We start from the raw sequence: 21,574 nt of genomic DNA on the forward strand, positions 1-21,574 counted from the left end.
ACTGTGGAATGACAGGTCATGCAAAGGATAAAGGGGTTCAGCTACCGCAGCAAGTAACAGATGAATCGATGTTGTCCTAATGCAGTAAAAGAGAGCAGGAGCGAGAGAGTGGGATTTTATCAGAATGAACAAGGGGGTTTTGCTTGCCTGGCACTTCTGAAGATAACATTGAGTCTTCATCAGTGTCAACGATCACATCATCGGTATCACGTCTATCGAGAGGGGACAAATACCGGCAACACAGAAAGGAACACAATCAATGCAATGCACAATATGATGCATGATCATGACATGGCAAAATGGATGTGTTTTGGGCTAATGCAACTAGCAACAGATTAAATGAAGTTGGTTTGAATATAAGATTCAAATTCAAACTCCATATGTGATTATTCAAATGCCATTTAATTGATTTGTGCTAAACAGCACCTATAAGTTGTTCTAACATGCATGAAAATGGTACAGATGGATTCCTTGAATTTTTCTGATAATTTTTCATATATGATTTATTTAATTTGGAGTTACGGTTGAATTTCTATGAATTTTAGAAGTTTTAGGCATTTTCTGGAATTTCCTGAATATTTAGAATTAAAATAATTCCAGAAAATGAATTATGGCGTCAGCATGACCTCATGCTGACCTCAGCAGGTCAACGGGCGGTCCAGGTCAAACCTGACGTGTGGGGGTCCACACGTCAGTGACACAGGGGCTAATCCCGCGTTGACCCGGGCTTTGACCCGCTACGGGGCCCACTGTCAGTGTCACGGGGTTAGTTTAACAGGGTCATTAGTGCTAATGACAGCGCCACATCACTGGCCACCGGAGTTCGGCCGGCGGCGACCCGAAACGCGGCGGAAGTTCACCGGGGTTGCGCTACGGGCGGCGGCTGGACGCGCGAAGGGCACCAGAAGGTAGCCCGTGCCCGTGCGCATCTAGGGGGCCAACGGGAGGTGCGGGGGTGGCCGGGGTTCGCCGGAATGGAGCCCGAGGCGGCGCCGGAGTTCGGACCTCGGCGAAAACGGCGTTGTGGAGCACGGGAGGGCGAGTTAGGATATGCGTTAGGCTCCTGGTGGCTTCCTGAGTGCGGTGACACGCTCCGAAACGAGCTCAAGCGGCTGCAGTGACGGCGGTGACGAGGTCAGCGGCGGCCGGAGTTTGGCCGCGGCGGAGCTATGGCCTAGAGCTCGCAAACGCGAGGGGAGAGAGAGGGGTTCTGCATGAAGGCTCACCGCGGAGCTGTAGGGAGGGTTAGTGGGCTCGGGGGCGCGCCGGAGTGGCCGAATTGACGGAGAAGATCCTCGGCGGCCGGCGATGGAAACGGCGATGGTGGCGGCGTTACAGGGCTTCCGGAGGCCGTGGGTCGGTGGGGAGGAAGGAGGGGGTCGAGGCGGAGCCTTTGAGCGCATCGGCGAGGCTAGGGGTGGCCGGTGGCCACGAGGGAGCTCGTCGGCGGCGGCGGGTGTGTTCGGTGGCTGCGCGCGAGAGAGCCAGAGGAGGAGAGGAGCTCGGGGAGAGAGTGAGAGGCCTGGGGGGGGGGTGCGTGGCGTCGCGGACGGGGTCCAGGGCAACGAGAGGAAGCAGGAGGTGGCCAGGGGAAAGCAGGAGGTGGCCGAGGCAGCGTCGGCGCGCGCCACGCCTCGCCTCTGTTCGTCCTCCTGGCAGAGGAGGAAGAGGACAAGGGGGAGGAGGTGGGCTGGGCCGGCTGGGCCGGTCCTGTTGGGCCACCAGGTGGGCTTCACAGGTAAAATCCTTCTCTCTTTTATTTCTGTTTTATATTTCTGTTTTCTATTTTGTTCTGTTTTGTTTTATTTAATTCTTTTGCCACTGTTTTAAAATTCAAAATAATTTCATACAGTGCCAAAACATTCTGAAATATTTTATGTTACCTCTCTGGACTATTCAAAAGTACATAAAACATTTCAAAGCATTTGAAAATATATTCATTATATATTATGAATATATCCCCAAATTCAAATAGATTATTGATTTAAATTCAGAGACCAAATAATTCCTTAAAAATATTCCAGAATTTTGGTTTGATATATAACTCTTGCCAAAATTCACAAAACTATTTTTAGGGCATTTTGGATTCACAAAATGCAATTTAAAGGTGCTTGCCCTTCTTTTAATTAGATTTTGAGGTTTCCAAAATTCCTCAGTTCAGGTTTCAGAAATTTAAATATGATGCACACATGAGCTAGCCTAGAGCACTACCAGCAGCTAGGGATGTGACAACTCACCCCCACTAAACAAGAATCTCGTCTCGAGATTCAAGCGTAGGGTAAGGTGAAGGGTAACGCAGACTAGTATAATCTTCACGATCCAGGTTGCACTTCAAATGAACGTTGATTTGAACACCATCTTTGTCTTGTCGTCTTGCTCTGAGAAATCCTGTCAACATGACAGGGGGGGGAGAGAAGGAGACTCTAGAAGGGTCGATCTCCTCGAAGATCGAACAACTCAAGATTAACTTACGGAATGAGACATAGAACCATCTTTCGGGTTGAGACACGAGATACACATCAATAGGGGTGGAAGAAACGGATGACGAAGGTTCACTAGGTAGACAACAATTTCATACCTAAGAAGGTGGTAAACGATTGTCAACGTAGCGAGGAGTTGAGTTGCCATGATACCATAACGATACACCTTAGGGAAGGTGACTCGTAGAGATATCCCCTTAAGTGGCAAAAAGAATTACTTTTGATTCAGAGATCATTGAAACTCTTTAAACCAGCCTAAGGCAATTCTCGAGCGATCGTTTGGAGGGGGTCGGTAGAATGGCATACTCGGACTTGGATGATGTGGATTACCTTGTTGAAGACAACGTAATGGATGAATTTGCTTATCACCGGAAATGGAAGAGACCCATGGTAGAATGGCACATTGGCGGTGCAAGCTAGGAACAAAATGCAAATGCTAGGAATGATTCTGGTAACTGGGGAAGAACCCAACAATAGGGAGTGAATTCACTGTTTGAAGAGGTCATAGCATTGCCGAGGAAACTGAGAGTAATCCCAGTTAGAGCCGATGATAACACGTAACGCTTGTGCGTGCACTCAAGAACTTGAGCATTTCCATATTCATCAAGGTTTTACCAACATCCGTGTCAAGGGTCCGGCAACACAACTTGCTACCATGATGAATGATGATGGAGGATGTAGATGCAAAGAAAGATAACACCTTCTCAGATTTCATCTTAGCGAGGCCAAGGAAACAAAATCTGGATGATCGACCGAGAAACATTTAGCACTCCGCTTCTAATGTTCTCCTTGATGTGCTAGTGTAACCCATTCATAGAAATGGTCTGGTATCTAGGACATCAAGTAAAAGGTCGGACTTCGGGATCTCAAAATCCATAGGGGCAACTAGGGAGTAAATCCTACGAAATCCCTATGGGGAGGTGGCCAACTTCCTCAATCAAGATATTATAATAACAGGTCTTCCGGCTGGGTGTGTTGGCCACGACATCCACTTTACCGGTTATCGAGGGACCAATATTATAGTTCTTGGAGAATGTTCCAACCATCATATCTGCCTGAGATTCAGATCTGGTTGGTGTCAGGATATCCCAGACTCATCAAGTCTAGAAATAAAAATGAAAGTTTACAACACAAATCGACGAGATGACGTTGCGAGATTCTCGGGAAATGAACTACGATAGTAAGCTCCAAAACATGAGCTGGTTCTGCTACAAACATGTGAACACGTTGTCCCGGACAAGCATGACCACGTGGTAGTCTTACAATAAAACACTACCGAGTTCTGGTTGGGAACCATTACCGTGGATAACGAAGTCCTTGCATAAGTCATATGATTAGCTCTTATGAAGGAACTTCTTCCCCTTGAACAAATCAATCAGTGGCTTGGTGTGCTCGGGACACATATGGAATGAAGGTTGCAAGTCTCCAGACCACAGAATACTTCGCACGTGTGCATGACTAATTTGGAATGATTCCAGGGAAACAAAGCAATCTTCCTCAAATTCATGGCGGCAACTTGCATCATATGCACATGAATTAGGGAAAATCACTACTTTCATTCAAACATATGCTTCATGAACGAAACACGAAGAAATGCTTACACAAGTTTCCAACACTAGGTTGATGTTCAACATGATTCATGGGGGGAGACAAAATGCTACTGATGGGCTCAACAACAACTCATCGGAATTTCCATATCACTGGACTTCCACCATCATGTGAACACGGTGATAGCATTGGTCAGACCAAAGATGTAATGGTGTATGCTCGAGGGATCAACCACGAGTAGGACAACATTACGAGCATCGTTGGTACTGATTTGATTTGACAACAGCCCACACTCAAATCAAAGGATTGATAAGGCAATAGGTCCAGCAACTGATCACAAGGACCAATCGATGAAGATATCATCTTTCTTCAACACACACTACACAAGAATATCCCTTTGGAACGAACTAAGTCGGCAAGCTTTTATCTTCCAACTCTCCAAGTTGTTGTCCAGCGTAACCAACTAGCTCAGGGATATCTAACACCGATTCTTGGAAAGAAGGTGGTTCATAAGAAACCAACTTGATCACGGGCTCAACATAACGGTCAGGTGACGACCTGGTAGTACTTCCGAGAAGATCTTCGGAAAATCACGAACCACCGATATGTTACTAAGCTCGAGAACAATCTTGCTTTTCAGGGCAAGATGATATGATCAAATGAGCGAGGACTTGACAAATCCTAACTCATCAATCAAAGAGTGCACCAGGAAATAAGGACTAGGTAGCATGATCAATCTTAGAATGGTGATTCAATAACCAACATACTAAGAATAAAATTATTATCCTTTAACTACCAAGCAACGAGGTTGCTAGGAGTATTGATTTCACACATCACAATTCATTTGTCGGTATTCCGGTTGCATCAACACGGAACCGAGGAATGAAAAAGGATGGCGAGAAGTATCACTATGTCAAGAATTCACAAAAGGTGGTGCAATTCTCATCAAATTCCTGTCATAAAGAAGGTAATACTTCAGGGTAGAGCAGACCAGAAGCTGGATTGTAACTTGATCTGCGGAACACAACTACTTTGACCCAATCCTAGATATGGATGAGGTACTGGAGTTTGTTTCTCCAAGTCATTCAGGACAGAATGGCTTGACGGACCACAAGAGTAACAGGCATCGATGAATGAATGCACGCATACTCTTGACTATCAATTGATAGACGAAGGTCAGTAGACAACTAAAGAGGGACAACTCAAAGGAACATATAACTTTCTGAGTTGTGGATGCATAAATTAGTATGTCGAACCGAGTTCAACATAATTCTTCCGGATAACCCATGCAGAAAGGTAGAACTGGCAGAGTCACGATTTATGAATGGAGAACTCCTCAAGAATAATCCTGTTGTGATATTTCAGTTCAACGAGGAACTTCTGCCATAAGTAGTTCATGGTATTTGGAAGAAGAAGATACCACGGACTTCAAGGACTATCGCAAAGGTTGCTAATATCCTAAAGGAACGAGCAAAACTATCAACATGAAGTAAGTAGGGTGAATCTCGGGTTCAAACCCAGGGATAGAATACCTACTACTAAATGGCATCACGGGATGCTTTCGATAATGACGGCCAGAGTCATCACACTGGAACATAAATCATGGCTGGACTACTAGATGATCCCCTGAGACACCTAGGGTCATAATAGTAACTCCAACATAATGTCAAGGCAATAGAATGCCTCAACTCAACAATTAGTGTGATTGAGCTGGCATAAAGGAACATCGAAACCAGAGGGAAAGGATTTTGCAAATGCATCAGACTATTTAGAAACCTGGAATGACTCGGACAGCATAACGACTGTAAATGCTCAGAAAAGATTTGAGACATTCACAAAAATGGTGGCATAACCACTCAGAAGCACAATATCAAGGTTTCGAGATCAACAATTAACATACGGAAGTAGTAGGAACTGAACTGAGACTTAAATCCAACAATCTTATAAGTCCACTGATTAGTAACACGTGATCCTAATAGAAAGAAGGGATAGCCTAGTTCTTAATCCCCGTAGAAGAGAAGATGATGACTCAGATCAGAAGGGCATGAGGTAAAGGAGTAAAAAGAGCCTTACGTTCCATCCCACAATCAATTCCCTTACATAACTAAAGAATTTCTAGACTCAACTTCGACCAGTTTGGCTTGGTAATCCTACAGGCAGTCAAGCTCTGATACCAACGCTGTCAGGACCCCGACTCAATGCCACATAGATCTAGCATGTAACACCTCATATCACTTTGCGGCCTCACGCACGGTATTCCCACGGGTGTCGCCTTACCTTTACCCGGGACCGTTTGCGCCTTTTGGCACACGTATATGACAGTGTCGCTAGCATCCATATGATAAGGAGCCCGGGCTGACATGGCTAGTCGTAAACCCAAAGTGGCACAAACTTACAGGGACAGGCATCCATGACCCAGCATCGAACGTGTCGGTCATCAGCGAGTGAATCCAGGCTGTAGCACTGGGCTAGCAGGACTCCGGTGAACCGGGCTGTAGCGGGCTAACAGGACTCCGGTATTCATCGCGTGACATTTCCCCGAAGGGACAGACACAGGAACGAAGAAGGACACATGCCGGCCAGCCTAAGTGTTCCGGAGCAGTAGCAAGCTACCATGGCTCAGTGGAAACACTAGGAGACATTTCCCGGTAAGAGAGGCTACTAAAGATAAACAACTAGATGGTCAGATCCCACACATACCAAGCATTTCAACAACATACACACAATATGCTCGATATGTGCAAATACAACATGGCATCACAACATGACTCTACAAATCAAGTATTTTAATCAATAGGCTCCGAGGAGCGAGATATTACAAACATGGGTCTCATGACCCAACAATCAGAGCATACAAGTCAAAGCACAAGCGGAAGCTATCATGTCTGAGTACAGACATCTATAAATGAAAAAGGCTGAGAAGCCTGACTATCTACCAGATCCTGCCGGGGCACAAGATCGTAGCTGAGGTATCAAGCTAAACGTCGAAGTCCACGTGGAACTACTAGCGAGACCGAAGTCTCTCTGCAAAAACATAAAATAGGCAAACGTGAGTACAAATGTACCCAGCAAGACTTACATCAGAACTATCTTCATATGCATCATTATCAACAAAGGGATGGTGGGGTTTAACTGCAGCAAGCCAGCTTTGACTCGGTGGCTATCCTGAACTACGACTGCAAGTAACTCTTTTGAGGTGGCGCACACGAGTCCACATATTCACCAACCAATACACCACTATGGAACCGCTCCCGTCTCCCTACGAGAACGCCATCCATAACACTCACGCTTATCTTGCGTATTTTAGAGTATCCACTTTCACTTGTCTATGAACTGATATAAGCAACCCAGAAGTCCTTTACCGCGGACACGGCTATTCGAATAGATCATATTAACCCTGCAGGGGTGTACTTCTTCACACACGCTCTCACCACTTACCGCCGTTTACACGACATGTACTCGGCAACCTTCAAGCGGAAGCCCAACGTGGGTGTCGGCCATGGCCTGCCTAAACACTCGAGTCTCTAGTCCAGGTTTATCGCCTATTCGGGTTCCATCCATGAGGAGATCCGGCCGGAGTTTCGCTCACAGCCCCAAACGATGTGAACAGGGTTCCGTGACACCAAACGGGCGCCCGGTTTACCCGGCCACGTGCCTACCGCATCACAGCCCACCCCTACGGTCAGCGCTGCGCACGGCCTCCAGCATACTACAAACACCAGAAACTACTTGCAACTCCTGGACAGAGGACAAGGGTGATTAAGAAGCCGAGAGGGTCCATTGGTTTCGGGCCCAATGCGTGGTAGTAGCTGAATCATGGATCACAAACACAGAACTCAGTTCCTGAGGACGGCTGCAATGAGACAACCCACCATGTACTCCTACATGGCCTCTCACCGCTACCTTTACCAAATCGTGTTCACACACTTAGCTCACACACAGTAGGACATGTTCACACACCTCTGATTCATCCCCGATGAATCAGACCTGACTCAACTCTAAGCAGTAGCAGGCATGACAAACAAACATGAATGAGTAGGCACAACATGGCTCAAACAACTCCTACTCATGCTAGTGGGTTTCATCTATTTACTGTGGAATGACAGGTCATGCAAAGGATAAAGGGGTTCAGCTACCGCAGCAAGTAACAGATGAATCGATGTTGTCCTAATGCAGTAAAAGAGAGCAGGAGCGAGAGAGTGGGATTTTATTGGAATGAACAAGGGGGTTTTGCTTGCCTGGCACTTCTGAAGATAACATTGAGTCTTCATCAGTGTCAACGATCACATCATCGGTATCACGTCTATCGAGAGGGGACAAATACCGGCAACACAGAAAGGAACACAATCAATGCAATGCACAATATGATGCATGATCATGACATGGCAAAATGGATGTGTTTTGGGCTAATGCAACTAGCAACAGATTAAATGAAGTTGGTTTGAATATAAGATTCAAATTCAAACTCCATATGTGATTATTCAAATGCCATTTAATTGATTTGTGCTAAACATCACCTATAAGTTGTTCTAACATGCATGAAAATGGTACAGATGGATTCCTTGAATTTTTCTGATAATTTTTCATATATGATTTATTTAATTTGGAGTTACGGTTGAATTTCTATGAATTTTAGAAGTTTTAGGCATTTTCTGGAATTTCCTGAATATTTAGAATTAAAATAATTCCAGAAAATGAATTATGGCGTCAGCATGACCTCATGCTGACCTCAGCAGGTCAACGGGCGGTCCAGGTCAAACCTGACGTGTGGGGGTCCACACGTCAGTGACACAGGGGCTAATCCCGCGTTGACCCGGGCTTTGACCCGCTACGGGGCCCACTGTCAGTGTCACGGGGTTAGTTTAACAGGGTCATTAGTGCTAATGACAGCGCCACGTCACTGGCCACCGGAGTTCGGCCGGCGGCGACCCGAAACGCGGCGGAAGTTCACCGGGGTTGCGCTACGGGCGGCGGCTGGACGCGCGAAGGGCACCAGAAGGTAGCCCGTGCCCGTGCGCATCTAGGGGGCCAACGGGAGGTGCGGGGGTGGCCGGGGTTCGCCGGAATGGAGCCCGAGGCGGCGCCGGAGTTCGGACCTCGGCGAAAACGGCGTTGTGGAGCACGGGAGGGCGAGTTAGGATATGCGTTAGGCTCCTGGTGGCTTCCTGAGTGCGGTGACACGCTCCGAAACGAGCTCAAGCGGCTGCAGTGACGGCGGTGACGAGGTCAGCGGCGGCCGGAGTTTGGCCGCGGCGGAGCTATGGCCTAGAGCTCGCAAACGCGAGGGGAGAGAGAGGGGTTCTGCATGAAGGCTCACCGCGGAGCTGTAGGGAGGGTTAGTGGGCTCGGGGGCGCGCCGGAGTGGCCGAATTGACGGAGAAGATCCTCGGCGGCCGGCGATGGAAACGGCGATGGTGGCGGCGTTACAGGGCTTCCGGAGGCCGTGGGTCGGTGGGGAGGAAGGAGGGGGTCGAGGCGGAGCCTTTGAGCGCATCGGCGAGGCTAGGGGTGGCCGGTGGCCACGAGGGAGCTCGTCGGCGGCGGCGGGTGTGTTCGGTGGCTGCGCGCGAGAGAGCCAGAGGAGGAGAGGAGCTCGGGGAGAGAGTGAGAGGCCTGGGGGGGGTGCGTGGCGTCGCGGACGGGGTCCAGGGCAACGAGAGGAAGCAGGAGGTGGCCAGGGGAAAGCAGGAGGTGGCCGAGGCAGCGTCGGCGCGCGCCACGCCTCGCCTCTGTTCGTCCTCCTGGCAGAGGAGGAAGAGGACAAGGGGGAGGAGGTGGGCTGGGCCGGCTGGGCCGGTCCTGTTGGGCCACCAGGTGGGCTTCACAGGTAAAATCCTTCTCTCTTTTATTTCTGTTTTATATTTCTGTTTTCTATTTTGTTCTGTTTTGTTTTATTTAATTCTTTTGCCACTGTTTTAAAATTCAAAATAATTTCATACAGTGCCAAAACATTCTGAAATATTTTATGTTACCTCTCTGGACTATTCCAAAAGTACATAAAACATTTCAAAGCATTTGAAAATATATTCATTATATATTATGAATATATCCCCAAATTCAAATAGATTATTGATTTAAATTCAGAGACCAAATAATTCCTTAAAAATATTCCAGAATTTTGGTTTGATATATAACTCTTGCCAAAATTCACAAAACTATTTTTAGGGCATTTTGGATTCACAAAATGCAATTTAAAGGTGCTTGCCCTTCTTTTAATTAGATTTTGAGGTTTCCAAAATTCCTCAGTTCAGGTTTCAGAAATTTAAATATGATGCACACATGAGCTAGCCTAGAGCACTACCAGCAGCTAGGGATGTGACATTAATTATTATTTTATTTAGTATTATTATTATTTTCCCAAAGTTTTTTTCATATTCTAGAATTCATTTAAATCAGAAATAAATGGTTAAATCGCTACGGGTACACAGAATTGTACCTAGCTATTTCAACCAGGGGCTAACAGGTGGGGTCCAGTTGACTTTCTAGTCAGCAGTCAACTAGGACCATTGACTAGTCAAAGGCTCAGGGGGGCCGCATGTCATTGACGGGGTTATCCCAGTCAGCAGTTTGACTGGTCAAAGGGACCAGTGGGACCCATGTGTCATAGGTACAAGTTTTGACATAAAATTTATTAGTTTAATTAACTAGATGGGGTCCACCAGTCAGTGTCTATTAGCAGTGTCATTAGTGGTAATTAGTCAGTAGCATTTAACCTAATGGCCTTGGGCCCACTAGTCAGCGGCACAAGGGCTGGTTAGGAGCACCGTGTGCGCACAGGAGAGCGCCGGCGGCAACGGCGCTCGGCCGGCGGAGCCAAGGCCGATGCGGGCAGCGTGTGGGCGGAGCAGGGGAAAGGCCGGGCGCGGCCAAGGCGGGTCCAGCGCGAGTGGGGCAAACTAGGCTGCAGAGGACGATGTGGGACGACAGCGGAGTAGAAACAACAGCAGCACGGGGCCGGCGCGGTCAGGAAGGTAGAGCAGCAGTAGTAGAGCACTGCACCGGCGGGCGCGAGTGCGGAGGGTCGAAGCGGGGCATGGGCACGACGACTAGGAGGGTGCGGGCGGAGCGTGTGCAAGGGACCTGGGCCGTGACGAGGGGCACGGTGACCGCGGCAGATGGCTGCGGGGAAGTGGCCAGGCAGGAGCCACGGCGAGGCGGGCCGTAGTGCAGTAGCAGAGGCAGCATGCGGGCGGCACAGCTGCAGCTCGAGGAGCTTGCGGGGCTCGGGTCTCGGTGCGATCCGATGGAGCGCGGGCGCGGACAGAGGTGAGGGGTGCGGGCGCACGCGCCGTCATGCGAGCGGCCAGGGCGCGGCCTGGAGCAGGGGAAGAGAAGGAGAGGTCGGGGCCTCACCGCGCGGAGGAGGGGTCGGGGCAATGAGGCGCGAGGAGGGCGGCGGGGACGACGACGCCAGAGGGGAAGCAGGCCGACGATGAGGAGGATGCAGGCCGGCGGGGAGGTTCCGACGACGGGGTCCGGCGTGGTGACGGCGAATGGCGGCGAGCGCGGGCACCGGGGATCGGCTCGGGTGCCGATCCAGATCCAGTAGGGGGGAGCTCGGGCGAGGTGGTCGTCCGGGCGGCGGCGGCGTCGACGGGTTCGGGGGCACGGTTGCTCCCGATCTCGATCCAGACAGGGTGGGGAGAGGAGGAGCGAGGCGTGGGGGGGGGGAGTGGGTGAAGTGGGGGGACCGCTCTAAAGTCAAGGGGGGGTGGGGGGTTAAGGGGGACCGGGATGGGCCGGTCTGGCGGCCCATCGGCCTGCTGGGCCGAGGCCAGGATGGGGGGTTTCCTTTCCTCTCTTTTTTTGTTTTGTTTTACTTTTTGTTATTTTTTTGTTTTAGCTAATTGTTTGGGCAACAAATGAGTTTTGTAAAACATGATAGTTGGCCCACAAATCATAGCACAATATATCCTACCACCAAAAACTAGTTTGGGGTAATTATCATTTCATATTTATTTTGTATAAAAAAGTTATTAAATAATGTTTTCAGTCATCGTTTGATGTTGTTTAAGTTACTTATTAACTTTCAATAATGTTGTTTACAATTTTATCATAGCCTCTAATTTATCTACTATTTATTGAACATTTTAGTTTTAATATTTGAAAACTTTTTGTGTTTGCTTGATTTTAAATTTCGAATTTGAAACGTTTTCGAACCAATGCGAGATTAGCAACAATAACCGATGTGACGTGGCATTGTTAACGTGGGATTACTGTAGCTTAATTATCCGGGCGTCACAATTCTCCTCCACTACAAGAAATCTCGTCCCGAGATTTAGGAGATGGAGAAGGGGAAAATGTCTGGTTACGAAATTCTAACGAATCTTCTCAGTCTTGGTTGCTCTTCTTGAAGAAGTTAATCCCTTTCGTTGATGTCTTTATTTCTCTGCTTCAGGTCATCATGATGGAGTCGGCATCCTTACTTCGGGAACTCCGTGGTACTTACGAAAGAATAAGGGGGTATACTGGAAGAATGTACCTCTACAAGGTAGACTATCTGGTAGATATCATCGGGGAAGGTGGCAGAAAGTAACTCTCGAATTGAAACTTAAGAAATATCGAGAGCAAAGTAAGGAGGTATCATGGGAAGTTTCGAGCGGGCATGCAATCGATCGATGCCTGACGCAAGGTGTGAAGGGGTTCAGAGCAACGAGAATAAATATTGCGTCTGATACCAGAATATATTACTGGGAAAATGACCCCGTGAATTACATACGAAGTCAAGCGCGAGGGATAACTTCGGAGATAGAGGTGTACAGGAGAGTCAGGTTTCGACCCTGGGACCTATGGGTTATGGGCCCACCATGTGAGTTGACGGTAGGAAGGGCGGTGACGTCTTGCATGACCACGTAGGCAAGACATGTCAGCGGATAGCATGTCAGTCATGTTGGCAACAACGTCGGTACCAAGGGCGGGGGATGAAGAGAACCATCTTCCTGCTCGTTGAATGAGGCAGACCAATAGGCAAAGTTCTCGTCCATCGGTGGTTACCGGAATGTCATCAACAATAGTAACAGGGTCTTATTGACAAAGTTGTACACCGAGGTGCTTACAAAAGCAGTGACTTATTACTGCTTAGATCATATAAACCTCAAGAAGGTTAAACAAAACAAGGGAAAGAAAAATTTGATTATCAGATTAACAGAATAATGGAAAGGAAAATGTGTTTAAACACACATTTCAGGGGTATACCCTTCCAAAGACAAGCAGAGAAGAAATATCCATGACGAGATATAAAAAAGAAAACCCTTTAGGTAAGGGGAGAGAAATTTCATGAAATTATCGATACAACGGTGTTTGGATAATTGATAAGGAAAATTTAGCCTTTGTGCTTTCAATGTCTTTATTGAAAATCGGAGTACCACTGACATGCTTTGAGATAGCATTGACATGGTCTCCAAGCAAAGGTTGGACTTGGATATACAAAGGATTCATCAGGAACAACTTATAGAATAAATATTACAATTTCCTCAGGGAAGAATGGTTAACCTTGCTAAAATGGAGACTATAACAATAGGTCCTCTGGCTAGTTGTGCTAGACATGACATCACCTTACCGGTATATAAGGACCAATGTTATAACTCTTGGAAATATGTCCCAACCATTATATTTGACTGAGATTCAGATCTGATCGGTGTCGGGATACCTCAGGCTTAGGATGCCTGAGAAGAAAAGGTGCAAAACAAATTGACGAGACGACATTGTAAGATTCTCGGGAAATGTACTATGAAAGCGAGTTCTGAAACAAGAGCTCATCATTAAACCAATGAAGGGATAAGGAGGTAGCTGATGAACTCAGCGATAATTCATTGGGATTTCCAAAAGATGGATTGCCACAATTATGTGAACAAGGAGATAGCTTTTGCCAGATCAAATGATATAATGAGGTATGCTCGAGGAAAACATACACGATTAAACATTGGTTGAAAGGTACACCCGAAATATGGGTTTATGTAGCATGATCAATGTTAGAATGGTGATTCGATAACCAATGGTCTAAGAATGAAATATTGACCATTAACTTCAAAGCAATAGGGTTGCTAGAACTTTTGAAGTGGCGCATCATAGTTCAATTGTCGGTTTTCCGGTTAGAAACAACACGGGGACCAAGGGATGAACGGATATGGCAAGAAGTATCACCTGTAGCAAGAATTCTTAAGAGGTGGTGAAATTCTAACAACATTCTTGACATAAGGGATGGTAATACTCCAAGGTAGAACATAACATAAGCTGGATAACATGGAACTCAAAGTATAACACAAAACACGGACAAGTTTGTGTTGAACGGAAGGCAATAAACTGGTCGATGATAACACAAATCATCGAGGGCAAAGGATGGTATTTCTCATCAAGAATTCAATAGATATGTTGGAAGGCCTCAGAATGCTGATGATGATCACAACACATGTGTCGAGAGATTTCATGAAGATTTAATCGATTGGCGATGACATCAAGCCAAAGGAATGATGAGGCGCAAGGTCATTGGAACCACGGGTGCAACACAAACTCGAAATCAAGCTTGTTGCTCAAGGCGAGATGATATGACAAGGAAGATTGACGTAAGCTTAGCTCATCGTCGAAAGCTGTGCTTTGGAAATAAGGACCGGGTGGCACAGTTTAAACTTTAGCACAAGGTGATAGCCGATCAGGCTAGGATTGACATGCTCGAGTACAAACTCGTGAGTAAAGAGATTACTAAGAGTTGTTTAATCATGGTGCAGACCCGATTTAGTTATCGGTGTCCTCGAGTGACTAACAACGCAAAACCAGGAAACATTGGAATCAGTGAGGAATAATACTCGATGAAGGCTCATAATAAGCAACATGGTTCGATGATATTATCAAGATACCAGAGGGTAACACTCGAAGGTAGAGCAAAATAGAGGGTTGACAAGTGTATTGATCTGCAAAAGACAAGTACTTTAACTTGTCCGAGAAAAGGAATCAAGGAATATCAACATGGCCAAAACCATAGTTGCAAGGGATCCAATTCAAAGACACCGGATGAATTATCCAACTAATTAAAAGTTTTTCAAGAAGCTTCCATGATAAGTTCCACATCAGGTCCATGGGCATGAACACAAAGTTCAAGGTCGACTCCCGCTTCTCCAATGCTTTCATTCACTTCTCTTTTTCGAAGAAGTTGTAGTGTTGAATTATCTGGCAAAATACCAGATGAGTATGACTCGTGAAAACTTTCGAGTTCACACATATTAAGGAAGGCATAGGTTCAACCCGTCAGGGTATCATGGAAACATATACCACAAGCTTCAATAGTAAATACCACCAGCTCGAAAACAGAGCATGGTTCACAAAGCAGAGGATACAATTTACCAAAGGCATTATATACCCATGGAAAGGCTCACAAGATTATTCAATATGAAGGACATTGTCGGATAAAATCTGACAAAGGGTCTGGTGGTCCACAAGGGATCCGATGTGAGCATCGGTACTCCACCAGAGGAAGAAAGAATGCAACGAGGTCAGATTATAGAAACAACTGACTAACCCAAATCTCAAATGCAAAAGAATTAAGATTTCCAAATTGAGGGATCAGAAGCATAGGCTCTGATCAAAAGATAAATGAGTTGAATATTCATAGATCGACAATCAATCAAGGTTTGAATTGCCGAAAACCAACTCATGTTCGGGGTGACGTCTAAGGCCGGAAGAACAAATTCTAAGGTCTGATTGAGGATTGCGAGCATTCGCAACATATTGAATCAACGGACTCAAATGATGATGACAAAGGATGCCAATAAGATTACCACACTTATGGGATTAATTGTAATGAAAGCAAGCAAGAAATTCCAGAGCAATAGGTTGCTGAGGATTGGAAGATCGAATGGTATTTTGAAGACTTCTGTGAAACACATGAACAACTGGGGACGAGTGGATACTCGGTAAGTGTGAGAAAGTATACGTAGGGGTATTTCTGCGGCAAGGAACTACAAGACAGTGGTACAAGGGATTCTTAAAGGTCGGAGAGCAATTCGATGCATCTTGTAACAACAAGAGAAACACAGAGTAACGGTATGAACAACAAGTGTATGTCGTTATCCATATGGATATATCGGTAGTAGGGAATTGAAAATGCAGAGGGCACAAGGGTCTCGGGAATGGTCAAAGAGTATCTTCAAAATCTTCTGGTGCAGTAGACGATCATCTAGAATGAGGGGCTCTCCGGGAGAAAGTATTATCGAGAACCTAAAGTTAGATTTAGTAAAACCATTTTAACCCGAATAGGAGAGAGATCAGAGTCCCAGAGTATAGACAAGGAATAAAAGATCCTAATACCACCCAATGACGACGTTGGCCCGTAAGCCACACAGCCATGTTAGTAAAACAGTTTTACTGACTAGACTCAACTTCGTCCAAAGAGTATGGAAGGGGGATTCCTACAGGCAGCCGGCTCTGATACCAACTTGTGACGCCCCCGATTCAATCGTACACTAATCATACATGCAAACGTATATGATCAAGATCAGGGACTCACGGGAAGATATCACAACACAACTCTACAAATAAAATAAGTCATACAAGCATCATATTACAAGCCAGGGGCCTCGAGTGCTCGAATACAAGAGCTCGATCATAGACGAGTCAGCGGAAGCAACAATATCTGAGTACAGACATAAGTTAAACAAGTTTTCCTTAAGAAGGCTAGCACAAACTGGGATACAGATCAAAAGAGGCGCATGCCTCCTACCTGGGATCCTCCTAAACTACTCCTGGTCGTCGTCAGCGGCCTGCACGTAGTAGTAGGCACCTCCCGAGTAGTAGTAGTAGTAGTCGTCGACGGTGGCGTCTGGCTCCTGGGCTCCAATGTCTGGTTGCAGCAATCGAGTATAGAAAGGGGGAAAGAGGGAGCAAAGCAACCGTGAGTACTCATCCAAAGTACTCGCAAGCAAGGAGCTACACTACATAAGTATGCATTGGTATCAAATGGAATAAGGGTATCATATGTGGACTGAACTGCAGAAAGCCAAAACAAGAGGGGGATAGCTAATCCTTTCGAAGACTACGCTTCTGGTAACCTCCATCTTGCAGCAGGAGAAGAGAGTAGATGGTAAGTTCACCAAGTAGCATCGTGTAGCATAATCCTACCCGGCGATCCTCTCCTCGTCGCCCTGTTAGAGAGCGACCACCGGGTTGTATCTGGCACTTGGAAGGGTGTGTTTTATTAAGTATCCGGTTCTAGTTGTCATAAGGTCAAGGTACAACTCCAAGTCGTCCTATTACTGAAGATTACGGCTATTCGAATAGATTAACTTCCCTGCAGGGGTGCACCACATAACCCAACACACTTGATCCCATTTGGCCGGACACACTTTCCTGGGTCATGCCCGGCCTCGGAAGATCAACACATCGCAGCCCTACCTAGGCACAACAGAGAGGTCAGCACGCCGGTCTAAATCCTATGGCGCAGGGGTCTAGGCCTATCGCCCATTGCACATCTGCACGTTGCGAGGGCGGCCGGAGAGCAGACCTAGCAACCTCCATTACAAAGGAAGTTGCGTTACGTGGTCCAACCCAGCGCGCGCCGCTCAGTCGCTGGCGTCACGTAGGCTTCGGCTGATACCACGACGTCGAGTGCCCATAACTATCCCCGCGTAGATGGTTAGTGTGTATAGGCCAGTGGCCAGACTCAGATCAAATACCAAGATCTCGTTAAACGTGTTATCTTGAAATAATCGCGAACGCCAACCAGGGCCAGGCCCACCTCTCTCCTAGGTGGTCTCAACCTGCCCTGTCGCTCCGGCACAAAGATTCACCCAGAGGGCCGTCGAGACAAAGGTCCTTTGAGCCCCCAATATGTGAATCACTCGCGGGTACTCCTCGAGCCAACCCGACTTTAGTCATCACATGTATCATGTATAAAGTATATAGTATATATCCGTGATCACCTCCGGAGTGATCACGGCCCGATAGTATAACATGGCAGACGGACAAGAATGTAGGGCCACTGATGATAAACTAGCATCCTATACTAAGCATTAGGATTACAGGTAAAGGTAACAACAGTAGTAGCAAGGACATGCTATGCATCAGGATAGGATTAACGGAAAAGAGTAACATGCCACACTACTCTAACGCAAGCAGTATAGAGAAGAGTAGGCGATATCTGGTGATCAAAGGGAGGGGGCTTGCCTGGTTGCTCTGGAAAGAGAGAGGGGTCGTCAACACCATAGTCGTACTGGGGGTCGCCGGCAGTCTCGTGGTTTACCGTAAATAAGTAATGGAGGAGGAACACAATAAATAACAAAGCAATCAAAGCAACACAAGGCATAACATAGCAATACGCGGTGCTAGGTGTGCCCTAACGTAGTACTAGGTGATACCGGGAAAGGGGGGAAACATCCGGGAAAGGATTCCCGGTGTTTCGTGTTTTCGGACAAATGAACCGGAAGGGGAAAGTTGCGAGTTCGATAGGTTAGGGATGTGTGGCGGACGAACGGGCTGCGTATCCGGATTCGTCTCGTCGTTCTGAGTAACTTTCATGTAGAAAGTATTTTGATCTGAGTTACGGTTTATTTTATATGATTTTCTAAAGTTTTAAATCATTTTTAGAATTTATTTAATTAATTTAATTCAACATTATCCAGATTAGTGCATGCTGACATCAGCATGACGTCAGCAGTCAATAGAGGTGTTGACTGGTCAAACTGACATGTGGGTCTAGTGGGACCCACCTGTCATACACTGTTTTAGGTTAATCAGGGTTTAGGTTAATTAGTTACGCTTAATTAGTTAACTAAAATGCTTAGGTTAAACTAGTACATAATTAATTAATTATTACTTTATTTAGTATTATTATTATTTTCCCAAAGTTTTATTCATATTCTGGAATTCATTTAAATCAGAAATAAATGGTTAAATCGCTACGGGTACACATAATTGTACCCAGCTATTTCAACCAGGGGCTAACAGGTGGGGTCCAGTTGACTGCCTAGTCAGCAGTCAACTAGGACCGTTGACTAGTCAAAGGCTCAGGGGGGCGCATGTCATTGACTGGGTTATCCCAGTCAGCAGTTTGACTGGTCAAAGGGACCAGTGGGACCCATATGTCATAGGTATAAGTTTTGACATAAAATTTATTAGTTTAATTAACTAGATGGGGTCCACCAGTCAGTGTCTATTAGCAGTGTCATTAGTGGTAATTAGTCATTAGCTTTTAACCTAATGGCCTCGGGCCGACTAGTCAGCGGCACAAGGGCTGGTTAGGAGCACCGTGCGCGCACAGGAGAGCGCCGGCGGCAACGGCGCTCGGCCTGCGGAGAAAGGTCGACGCAGGCGGCGTGTGGGCGGAGCAGGGGAAAGGCCGGGCGCGGCCAAGGCGGGTCCAGCGCGAGTGGGGCGAACCAGGATGCAGAGGACGATGCAGGACGACAGCGGAGTAGAAACAGCAGCAACACGGGGCCGGCGCGGTCAGGGAGGTAGAGCAGCAGTAGTAGAGCACTGCACCGGCGGGCTCGAGTGCAGAGGGTCGAAGCGAGGCATGGGCACGGAGACTAGGGGGGTGCGGGCGGAGCGTGTGCAAGGGACCTGGGGCGCGACGAGGGGCGCGGTGACCGCGTCAGATTGTTGCGGGGAAGTGGTCGGGCGGGAGCCACGGTGAGGCGGGCCATAGTGCAGTAGCAGAGGCAGCGCGCGGGCGACAAAGCTGCAGCTCGAGGAGCTAGCGGGGCGCGGGTCTCGGTGCGCTCCGACGGAGCGCGGGCGCGGACAAAGGTGAGGGGTGTGGGCGCACGCGCCGTCATGCGAGCGGCCAGGGCGCGACCTGGAGCAGGGGAAGAGAAGGAGAGGCCGGGGCCTTACCGCGTGGAGGAGGGGTTGGGGCAACGGGGCGCGAGGAGGGTGGCGGGGACGACGGCACCGGAGGGGAAGCAGGCCGGCGATGGGGAGGAGGCAGGCTGACGGGGAGGTTCCGACGACGGGGTCCGGCCTGGTGACGGCGAACGGCGGTGAGCGCGGGCACTGGGGATCGGCTCGGGTGCCGATCCAGATCCAGCGGGGGGGGGGGAGGGGGGAGCTCCGGCAAGGTGGTCCTCCGGGCAGCGGCGGCGTCGATGGGTTCGGGGGCACGGTTGCTCCTGATCTCAATCCAAACAGGGTGGGGAGAGGAGGAGCGAGGCGTGGGGGGAGTGGGTGAAGTGGGGGACTGCTCTAGGTCAAGGGGAGTGGGGGGGGGGGGGTTAAGGGGGACCGGGGTGGGCCGGTCTGGAGGCCCATCGGCCTGCTGGGCCGAGGCCAGGAGGGGGGGTTTCCTTTCCTCTCTTTTTTTGTTTTGTTTTACTTTTTCTTATTTTTTTTGTTTTAGCTAATTGTTTGGGCAACAAATGAGTTTTGTAAAACATGATAGTTGGCCCACAAATCATAGCACAATATATCCTACCCCCAAAAACTAGTTTGGGGTAATTATCATTTCATATTTATTTTGTATTAAAAAGTTATTAAATAATGTTTTCAGTCATCGTTTGAGGTTGTTTAAGTCACTTATTAACTTTCAATAATGTTGTTTACAATTTTATCATAGCCTCTAATTTATCTACTATTTATTGAACATTTTAGTTTTAATATTTGAAAACTTTTAGTGTTTGCTTGATTTTAAATTCGAATTTGAAACGTTTTTGACCTAATGCGAGATTAGCAACAATAACCGAGGTGATGTGGCATCGTTAACATGGGATTACTGTAGCTTAATTATCCAGACGTCACAGTTTTGGTTGTGTTTTTTGTGTTTAATTAGTGTTTGTGCCAAGTAGAACCGTTGGGAAGACTTGGGGAAAGTCTTGTTGAACTTGCTGTAAAAAACAGAAACTTTAGCGCTCACGAGAGCTACTGTCATTTTTATTTGGAGAGTGCTATTTAGTTAATTCGTTTTGCAGATGATTAATAGATAAATTACTCACGTCCAGAAATTTATTTTAGAATTTTTGGGGTTCCAGATCTTGTGCTAGCAACAGATTACTACAGACTGTTCTATTTTTGACAGATTATGTTTTTCGTGTGTTGTTTGTTTATGTTGATGAATCTATGGCTAGTAAAATAGTTTATAATCCGTAGAGAAGTTGGAATACAGTAGGTATCTCTCCCTAATAATAAAGCACGGATTGAGTCTACGGGTTCACCGTCACGACGCTTTTACAGAAAAGTCCTTCTGTTTTTTCTTTATTGAACCCACAGTCCTATAAGTTCAGGAAAAAAATTGGATCGTGGCACACCATCATGGGCCGGCCCTTTGAGGCTTTGATGTTGTGCTGCTACGATTAATGAACGAAAAATAATATGTAGTGTGCGAGGATCGAACCCACACCCCAACTTTACAGTCGAAGGGAAGGAACCAGCCGGGCTGGGTTTGGCTTCTGTCAAAAGCACAGGGCCGCATGTAATAAAAGGTAGCATGTATTCATGTAAAAAAAGGGGTCACATGAATTAATACCACCTCACCGATTTACACGAAATTACACCAATCTTTATATGTGAGCAAGTAGACAACAGACAAGCCTTCTTGGAAGTTGAACAAAACAGAAGAGCTGTCG

Source organism: Triticum aestivum, chromosome 2A (assembly GCF_018294505.1).
Source record: "Triticum aestivum cultivar Chinese Spring chromosome 2A, IWGSC CS RefSeq v2.1, whole genome shotgun sequence".
In the NCBI taxonomy this organism is placed as follows: domain Eukaryota; kingdom Viridiplantae; phylum Streptophyta; class Magnoliopsida; order Poales; family Poaceae; genus Triticum; species Triticum aestivum.